Source organism: Populus alba, chromosome 1, assembly GCF_005239225.2.
Source record: "Populus alba chromosome 1, ASM523922v2, whole genome shotgun sequence".
Classification (NCBI taxonomy): Eukaryota; Viridiplantae; Streptophyta; class Magnoliopsida; order Malpighiales; family Salicaceae; genus Populus; species Populus alba.
The window spans coordinates 51,027,127-51,037,929 of NC_133284.1; positions in this window are offsets into that span (position 1 = coordinate 51,027,127).

Genomic DNA, 10,803 nt, shown 5'->3' on the forward strand with positions numbered 1-10,803 from the left:
GGTCCAGGCGTTGATGATTTTCGCTCCTCTTGGTAGATCTGGCGGTGGCCGTGGAAGGAGCGCCGGAGGCCGGTCGGTGCAAAGGAGAGCTGGTGGATGAGGAAGGGGACGGCGTCTGTGGGTGCTGTTGCTGTAGGCCACCGCTAGGTTCTTCGGTGGGAGGAGGCTGGTTTGTGGACGGTGCTGATGGTGTGGGCGGCGCTGAGGTTGAAGAGAGAGTGAAAAGAGAGGGAAATATTCTTTGATTTTCAGCCAAAATAAAGGGAGGCCACGATTTTGTTTCTCTGTGTGGGGTGCTTGGTAGGTTCTCTATGGGGTGTGTGGCTGATGGAAGGAGAGGAACAGGCTGCCGGTTAGGAATGGAGGATAGTCTGCGACGGGGGAAAATGTGGGTGTCTGATGTGGTGAAGATGCTGGCCAGCTGAAATGGCAGGGGTTGTGGGGGAAAAAATTCAAGCAGAGGAAGGGGGCGCGGCCGGCTTGGTAGAGATAGATTTTAGGGTTAGGTTTCTTCTTCTTTTTTTGTATTTTGCTTTTCAAATTGCCCCCCACCTTTGATTGTGTTGAGGGGACCAGTATTTATAGGCTAAAATGTTGCTAGGTTTCCAAACTTGGTCCCTCAACTTCTTTCTTTTTGTAAATTTGATTTTTCTTAATTTTTTTGTATTTTTAAAAAACAAGCAATATCAACGTCGACTCAATGAGGAAAATCAATAATTTTTAGAAATGACGCGTGAAAAGTTGTACGCGTTTAAAAGACCCTTGAAAATTTAAATTCTTTTTAGACGATGTTGAAAATGCTAGAAACGATGCAAAATATATTAAAAATGTATTTTTTGGATTTTCAATGTTTTTTCTATTTTTGGATTTTTTTCTGAAAATTTATCAAAATATGGGTCAAAAATTGGGTAGCAACACATTTGATGTAGTAGCAAATTTTATGGTCTGCTTTGGACATTGACGCACCGCCAATATCGATAAACAAGGGAATATGAAACCACAACATCCATGACTGAAATAGACAATTCTTGGTAATTTTTCTAGAATTAGCCACTGCAAATCGAGGAGCACCATCTCCTTCTCAACATTGATAGGTGAAGCATGATCACCCTGCCAAAATACTCCCAATAATTAAGAGGATTCACTTACTATTTTGAGACCTGAAGCCATGGCTACTGGGAAAAGACTCTTCAACTTGTTGCATCCTCTTACCTCAAGTTGATACAAATTAGGGAAGCATGCAGATTGGAGATCAGTTCCCAACAATATCTGATGCTTTTCATCATCATTATCCAAAGCAATGATTTGCTCCAATTCCTCACAAGTTGATATCTCTAGAACTTTCAGTTGAATTAGACTAGCAATCATGCTTTTTGTGAATACATGTGTCACTCTCTCTTTTGAAGTTCTTTTAATGTGAAAATATTGTATTTAAAAAGAAAGTTTCAATTGTTACTTTAGTTATGGTGAATGAAAAACTGTATTGCTAAAGAATCAAAATTAAAATAGAGTTATCTTAAAAAAAAAAAAAACAAAATTGGGTCTATTAAAAAAAAATTATTTTTAACATTAAAAACTCTTTGCTTTTTAAAAGTCTATTAATTTTATTTTTATTTTACTAATCTTTTTTCCTTCTCAACATATTTTTGAGATGGTTACATTTATAAATTAAATTTGTTGTTTATTTTCATTTGTATTATTAAAAATATTAAATTGAATATACGATGAAAAAAAAAATTACAATCTCAAAGGCAAACACTAATTCTTTTCAAAGCTAGAGGATTTATCCTTTTACTTATATATTGGAATTTCATTTTCTGTCAATAAATTTGTAAATTGATTTTTATATTTATATATATATATATAGACACACACACGCACACTCATTCACATGTATTTACATATTGTTTTTCCTTGAGTGTGGACGATCGCCGCGATGCCGCACACGTGCGACAGAATGGTGACTCCACTAGGGACCTTGTGGACTAAGCTTTGTCTTTGTCTGATTATTGTGTTTTTTGTTGCGGATTGCGTGTTTATTTTTTATGCATTTCCTTTATTTATTTATAGGCGCTTTAATGTCTGTACATAATTGTTCATGCATTATTAGAACTGCCTCATGCATCACTTACTTTAAATTTTGTACAAGCACACACAAGCTTCTAAGTTAAGTGGGGAATTAACGATCTGCCATATGATCATTGGTCAGGGTTCAGATGCGTGAAACACCCAACTCATATCTGAGTGCCTGCTTGGTAATGGTGGGTAAACATGCCTTAACCATTTCTTGCAACGCCCCTATACTGTCTTTATAAAGATTGTCACTAGGCAGATATGAGACCCTTTTGAGACTAGGTAGAAAACCTGTCCATATTCACATAATGACTAGAACTTGTCCTTAGGTTGTATGTGCTATCTTTATTTACATCAGGGCAAACCCTTCTCGAAGCATCTTGAATTCAAGACTTGTAGGCGGCATAATGACTGTTACTCAGAAAATTTTCATTGTAAAGTATAGGCAAGAATCAAGATTCTTGTTTCGTCATATAAGAGTTACGATCATATGTCACCCCTTGAAGGGAAAGTTCATCATATAAATTACATGTTCATACATTTAACATACATACATGTCAGATTGAAATATAGGTCCCCATAAAGTCTACAACACCCGATTTAGAGTGAGAAGCATGGAAGATGAAGAGCATGCTCAACGTCATGCCTATTTTCAAGAAGAGTTGGAGTCTCTGAAAACAAGTGTTGCTCACCTCACTAGCTTACTCGAGCAAACATTGAGAAATACCTCTGGTGAAGGTCCTTCTAACCGACCGGTCACTTTTAATTCGGCTCCTACCGCAGTTCAGCCTGAAGAAAGAATGAGCGAACATGGTCAAGAGCCTCAGCAAAATCCAACATTTATGCAATCAACGACACCTACACCAACCCCAACAGTCATGGAAGCATCTGCTAACGAGTCCCATAAGGCTAAGTCATCTGATAGCATTGATCAAGCTAAAATAGAGGTGCTGGAAGCCAGACTCAAAGTCATTGAAGGGGTAGACTTATATGACCCGGTACGGGCAGCAGAGATGTGTTTGGTCCCAAACGTGGTTGTCCCAAAGAAATTTTACGTTCCTAAATTCATCAAATACAGTGGCACACAATGCCCCATGACTCATCTCAGGTCCTACTGCAATAAAATGGCAAACGTAGTACATGATGAAAAACTACTGATGCACTTTTTTCAGGATAGCTTAAGTAGGGCAACATTGAGCTGGTATATAAGATTGGACAACACAAAAATCCGGAGCTGGAAATATCTTGTGGATGCTTTTGTCAAGCAATACAAGTACAACATGGACATCGCTCCCGACAGAACTAGCTTGTCCAATCTAGAGAAAAGGGACAAAGAAAGCATAAGGGAATATGCTCAAAGATGGCGAGAATCAGCTGCTCAAGTACATCCCCCACTTTTGGACAAAGAGATGGTCTCTTTATTTGCCAACACACTCAAAGCACCATATTATGAACATATGATGGGTAGTTCAGCCCAACAATTCACTGATGCTGTGATAGTGTGTGAACGCATAGAGCAAGGTGTCAAGAGTGGTAGAATTTTTGCTCCCACCAAGAAAAGAGGCTTCGAAAGAAAGGAGGTCCACAATGTTGAAGATGGCTACAGGGGTAGGAAAAACTCATCCGAAAATTACCACAATCCATCCCAAATTGCCAACATCAAAAAACCTGAACCCCAAAACTTTCAAGCCAAAAGCAAAATTGGAAATTCCCAGAGGGTTCAAGAACAACTACCTCCACTACCGCTACCCCTGAATGAGATGTATCAAAAGCTATTGAGCATCGGGCATATAGCTCCAAAACCTCTGACACCTCTGCAACCACCTTATCCTAATTAGTACAAGCCAGAACTCAATTGTGAATACCATGCTGGTATTTCTGGGCATAACATCCATACCTGCAATGCCTTCAAGAGGAAGCTTCTACAATTAATCAAGGTCGGGTGGATCGAATTGGAAGATGCCCCCAATGTGAATACGAACCCGCTGCCTAATCATGCTGGAAGCACATTAGGATGAAATGTTTGGGGAACTAGAAAGCATCAATGGTCCAGCATGATAGCATGAATTTTGAAGAACTCAAATTTTGACCATGGTGTTGTTCCACATTGTCGTTGAGTCCTTTGTACAGAGCTTTTGAGAGGAGGCTAGCCTATGAACAGATTCGCCAAAATAGAGGAATAAAGCTTGCCTTGTTATTGCCTTTTGTTTAATGCTTTTGAACAAGACTTTCTCTGTTAATGAGCTTTTCGTATGAAATAAGATCATGTGTTTTTCTTGTGTTCATATCACACTCTTTTTTATTGTTATTACATGTAAATAACATTTTGAGCACAACATTTTCTCACAAAATTAAAACATGAAGAATCGTTCGATGTTCCTTTCTTCCAAAACCATACAGAATCTCATATGTTTTCAAAGATATTTTTGGGACCTCCAAAATGAGTACAAAAACAAAAATCATGTTGATATTTGTCCAAAACAAATGTATTCTGGAAATTCAAGTGCTTCATTAGATAGGTAAACATATACCTAGAAAACTTGAAAGAAAAGAACAAAATAAAGACAAACAACACTATAAGGTGACTCAAAAGCTGTTTTATTTGACTGAATAAATCACTTTGCATACGCGTATGAAAGCAAGACCTATTGATCCTCGATGCAGTGCATTTGAGATGAGGAAAGGCCATATTTGATAATCCTTTCACAAGGCTGAAATACATCCTTTGTAGTCCCATTTTGAGCCTATTAATGTTTTTTGAAAATAACCTTGACTAAGATCACACCCTACACTGGGGGGCAATATAAGAGAGTTGTTTGTTTTGTTTTACCATCCAAACAAAGCAGTGAAGATGGGTGCTGAAATTGATCATATAATTTTTAGTCTTTCATTATCATCCAAATGAAACAGTGAAGATAAATATTGTGATTGGTTAAGAAAAGAAAAGAAGAAGATCCGAAGGATCTAAAAGATTTGAGCATCTCATAAAAATAACTGATATGATTATGCTCAACCAAACAAAAATGAAGAAAACAAAGAGAAAAGCCCAAACCCGACACTGAGGGGCATGAAGACTATTTTGGAAAAAACAAATCCAAAAGACAAAAGGTCAGAAAACAAGCACAAGTGATCCTTAGTTTTGAAATTCATTAAACACCTTTTAAGCCTGCGACATATCCTTTTCTTCGTAATCAATAGCCAAAGCCTACATTACATACCTAATAAAGCCCTTTCTGATCAAAGGTAAGCAATCTGGATCGATAGGCAATGCTTTCTCGTGTGGATCAATTCTTTATTCATGCGAAGAAAATGAATGCTTTGAATTAATTCGGTTCTCAATAACCCTCAAATTGAAATTTAAACATTTGTGACCAACTAGATGTCACTTCATCTTTAAACCTAAAAGCAAAACAAAAGCTTTCATCACTTCAAGAAACCTGTCCATAGGAATCGCTTGAATTTTTAGAACAAGTTTATTTTGAACCAATGTCAAAATGAGTTTTGTGATTGGAATAACTTGGAAGTTCCAAAAATTTTGCATGAAAACATTTCATTGTACAAAAAACCCAAACTTACTTGCACATATCCTCACCCCAAAGTAAACCCAATTTGAACACATGGGGGGCATGATTAAGCTGGGGGGCAATCAAAAACACATGGTAGGGCTGGCTCTATGATTCCATTTCTAAGGAAAATATTGGGAAAAATGGGCAACCCTTGAGATAAAGGGTGAAGGACAAAGATGTATGATGGCATCAAACCCTTCCCAGAAATCAAGATCACGAGATGTAACCCGAGTAAGCAAAAGTGGAAAAGCCATCGAAGTTTACTACCAACATTACAACTTTTGAGAGAAAAGAACGACACCATGAAGAAAAAGGGGCCTATATTTCTTAGTTAAGTATACATGCATATCAATCACAATGCATTTGCTTTCAACATTGACAGCTTAGTTGTTTCAACATCAACTTTTAGGTAGTGCGTTGTCTAACTCTACCTCTTTTTGAGTGCGTCTTTGAGCCCTCACCTCATTGTGAGTGCGCCTTTGAGCCCTCAACTACTTTTGAGTGCGTCTTTGAGCCTTCACCTCTATTTTGAGTGCACCTTTGAGCCCTCATCCCTTTGGTAGTGCGTTTTTCAACCCTACCTCCTTTTGAGTGCGCCTTTGAGCCCTCACCTCTTGGTTAGTGCATTTTCTAACCCTACCTCCTTTCGAGTGCGCCTTTGAGCCCTCGCCATCCAATTTTTAGGTAGGTCTCCATGTTTTTATCTGGGTAGGTCATCCATTATAACACGACCATTCCTTACTTGGATAGGTCACCCATTACAACACGACCATTCCTTACTTGGGTAGGTCACCCATTACAACACGACCATTCTTTCTTTTTTCCATTTTTGGGTAGGTCACCCATTACAATTCGACCAATTCTCCATGTTTTTATATGGGTAGGTCACCCATTACAATGAGATCATTCCTCGCTTGGGTAGGTCACCCATTACAACACGACCATTCTTTCTTTTCTCCATTTTTTGGGTAGGTCACCCATTACAATCCAACCAATTCTCCATGTTTTTTATCTGGGTAGGTCACCCATTACAACATGACCACTCTACCTTTTTTTTCCATTTTTGGGTAGGTCACCCATTACAATAGACCATTCCTTCACCTGGGTAGGTCACTCATTACAACATGACCACTCTTTCTTTTTCTACTTAGGCAGGTTGCCCATAAAAATAGACCAAGTGTGAGTGCATAGGCAGGTCACTCGTGAAAATAGACTGTCTTTCTTCAAAAAACAAAAGATTTAAACACATAGGATTTGGTTTTGGTTAGAGGGGATTGACAAAAGGAAATCTCAGTCTATCCTAACCACATAGGATTTTTGGTTCTGGTTAAAGGGGATTGACAAAAGGAAATCTCAGTCTATCCTAACCACATAGGATTTTTGGTTCTGGTTAGAGGGGATTGGCGAAAGGAATCTTAGTCTATCCTAACCACATAGGATTTTTTGTTCTGGTTAGAAGGGATTGGCGATTCCATTTTGGTTCTGGTTAGAGGAGATTGGCTAAAGGAATCTCAGTCTATCCTAACCACAGATAGGATTGTGGTTCTGGTTAGAGGGGATTGGCAAAAGGAATCGCAGTCTATCCTAACCACACACACACATGATTTTGGTTCTGGTTAGAGGGGATTGACGAAAGGAATCTCAGTCTATCTTAAACACAGATAGGATTTTGGTTCTGGTTATAGGGGATTAGCAAAAGGAATCTCAGTTTATCCTAACCATGTAGGATTTTGGTCCTGGTTAGATGGGATTGGCGAAAGGAATCTCAGTTTACCCTAACCACACATAGGACTTTGGGTACGGTTGAAGTTTCAAGTCAACCAAATTTTGAGAAGACTAATTTCGGAAGACCAATTTTGTTTATCTTTACAACACTTACTACGCAAAATATTTGCTCCGTAAGCATTGTAAAGAGGGGGGCAACTGTTGTAATCCATTTTTGGGTCCCCGCACAAAAAATAATAAAATACAAAAAAATCAAAAAAAATATTATAAAAAATATAACAATGAGAAAAGGATGCCAGAGCGCCCTAAAAATGATCAAAAATTGGTTGAGGAGGTTTAAAAATATAAAAAATAAAATTTGACGGTATATCATTGACTGATGAGAGCCCTGTTGACAAAGAAAATTCAATTTGAGGAAGAAAAGTCCAAAATCAAAAGTTTATGAACTCAATTAAATTTTATTGGAGGTTTAATTGAATTTATAGAGGTTTTAATTGCAAGAAAAATTGATTTTGGAGTTAATTTGAGCTTTAATTGGAAGAAATTAAAGTTTTGGGGTCACATTATAATTTTTGGAAGTTAATTTGGTCAAATCAAGGGCTTAATTGCATAAATATTGAAGTTTAATGGCCAATTAGGGACTTAATTGAAGAAATCCGAGACTAGGGACTAAATTGCAAAACGCGCGCAAATTAGAGGCCTACTTTGAATCTGATGCGTTTTGGCGCGTTTTCCTTTTAAATGAAACGGCGCGTTTTGACCAAAACGGCTTCGTTTCATGCACTGTTTAAAAAAAAAACAAAAAAACAAAAACAAAAACAAAAGCCCAAAACGGTGTCGTTTTGAACGGCACCATCGTCTTCTTCCCCTGGACGCGCAGAGAACAGGGGAAGAAGATTTTATTTTCTCCCCTGTTTCGCACCTACTTCCCTCCCCCCGATGACTTCAAAAAGACGCCACTTTCTCAAAAGCTTTCCACTTGTTGGACGGGCGACAGCACAGTGGCCGCCCCAGCCACGTCCCTCCCCTGTGTTTGCCTATAAAAACAGGGGAGGAGGACAATAGAAAAGGAGAGGACCAAGAGGGAGGGACCGAGAGAGTTTACAAACGAGAGGAGAAGAGAAGAGAGAGGGCAAATAAGAGAAGAGAAAAAAAAAGAAAAGAAACAAGAAGAAGCAGAGAAGAGAACGAAAAACAGAGAGAGAGAGAAGGAAAACCACCGGCCACTGCGCCTCCGTCGCCAGCAGCACCGCCTCAACGCCACCGCAGGTAACCTTTCGCTGCCCCGTCTCTTTCTCCTTTTGCTCAGCCGCTATCGCCATTTTCATGCAGAACGTGAATTAATTCACGTTCTGTAGCTGATGGAGGGTTGGTTACTGTGCTTAGACACAGTAACCAGCCCATTTGGTTTTGGGCCTGGTCTGGCCCAACCCATTTGGTTGTGGGCCGGGTCCGGCCCATTTAAAAAAAAAAATTATGTTTTTTTTTGCAGAATTTTACAATTTTTCAGCACGGTTTCTTTTATCCATTTTGGTTAATATCGGTATGTATTTTACATCGTAAAAATACAAATCCGGTATTAAAATACCCGGTTTCCGTCAAAACTTTCAAAAATACAAAAAAATGTGAAAAAAGAGAAAAAAAATGTTTTTTTGCATACGACCAAGTGTCTCAAAAGCTGAAAAAATCATATTGTATTTTTCATACAAAAAACCATGTTTTAGCATACATTTTAGCTTTAATAACCAGTTTATTAAAGTCAAGAGAATATTGGCTAAAATTTCAAAAACAACAAAAAATTTATTTTGTTTGATTTTAGTATCAGGGATTATGAATTTATACGTAAAACATATTCCTGATATTAAAAAGATATTTTCTTTGGATGACTTAGAATAATTAGGTTTTTACCCGATAAGATAAGGATCTCCTTATAGAGGAGGACTTTTCTTAAACCGTAAACGAACCGACAATTAGAAACCACAACAAGACTTTAGATTTTATCAGACAAAACAATGCAGCTTACCTTAGGTAAGGCGTAGTTGGGGTGCTAATACCTTCCCTTTACGCAACCAGTCTCCGTACCCCATCTCTGAGACCAGTTAGGGTTCCTAGTAACCAGAATACTAGGTGGCGACTCCCATTCAAATTTTTCACTAATAAGAGACAAGAATTCCTTGTCTCTCTCCACATATTTTCCAGGAATAAAACCATTATTTCATTTTTTTCCTTGAGGGTGGACGATCGCCGCGACGCCGCACACGTGCGACAACCCTAACGACTTTAGCCTGGGTAAGACTCGTGAAACCATCCAACTCTCGCTTGATTGTTTACTTGGAAGTGGGCCCCTTCCATGTTAACTACTTAAAAAAAAATGTGTGTGTGATATGCTGAATGAAAAACTGTGTTGCTAAAGAATCAGAATTAAAATAGAGTTATCTTTTTTTAAAAAAAATACAAAATTAGGTCTATTAAAAAAAAATTATTTTTAACATTAAAAACTCTTTACTTTTTAAAAGTCTATTAATTTTATTTTTATTTTACTAATCTTTTTTCTCTCTCAACATATTTTTGAGATAGTTACATTTATAAATTAAATTTGTTGTTTATTTTCATTTGTATTATTAAAAATATTAAATTGAATATACGATGAAAAAAAAAATTACAATCTCAAAGGTAAACACTAATTCTTTTCAAAGCTAGAGGATTTATCCTTTTACTTACATATTGGAATTTCATATTCTGTCAATAATTTTGTAAATTGATTTTATACACACACACACACACTCATTCACATGTATTTATATATTTTCTTGTAGAAACCATATTATTGTACGATACGCACAATAACAAGTTAACCACATAAAGAATTCGTAATATAAATAGAACATCAAAATGAGAAGAATAAGAATCCACACATTAAACAATAAGCACATAAATGAGTAAACATTATGTCTTTTGTTTTTGAAGGTTCGGACACTTGAAAAGAAACACAAATGGGCAAACAAACAAAAGCCCTTTTTTTGGAGGTTCGCACAATAAATTACTAAACACACAACATTTCTGGAAGTTCGCATAACAAACACATGAAAGAAGACAAATTGTTGTAGCTAATGAAACAGCTGGAATTACTTCCCACCAATGTCGAGTTGATCATCACATAGGTAACCAACCAACCTAATGCAAACATCAAGAACAAAGATCATCCAGGCACCTTGTATTTGTTGATTTAATCCAACCATTTAAGGAAGGATAGAAGATAAATAGTTACAACCATTTTACCTGCAAGAATGAATTACTAGCATGTTTTTCAAATTCCAATGCCAAACTAATCATCTGACTCCATCCTCTTCCTCTTTTTCCTATTTCCACCCATTATATAAGATCCACGTTCTACAAGTGCTGGTTGGCACGGAGCAATCAGTGTTGGAACCCTCAGCTA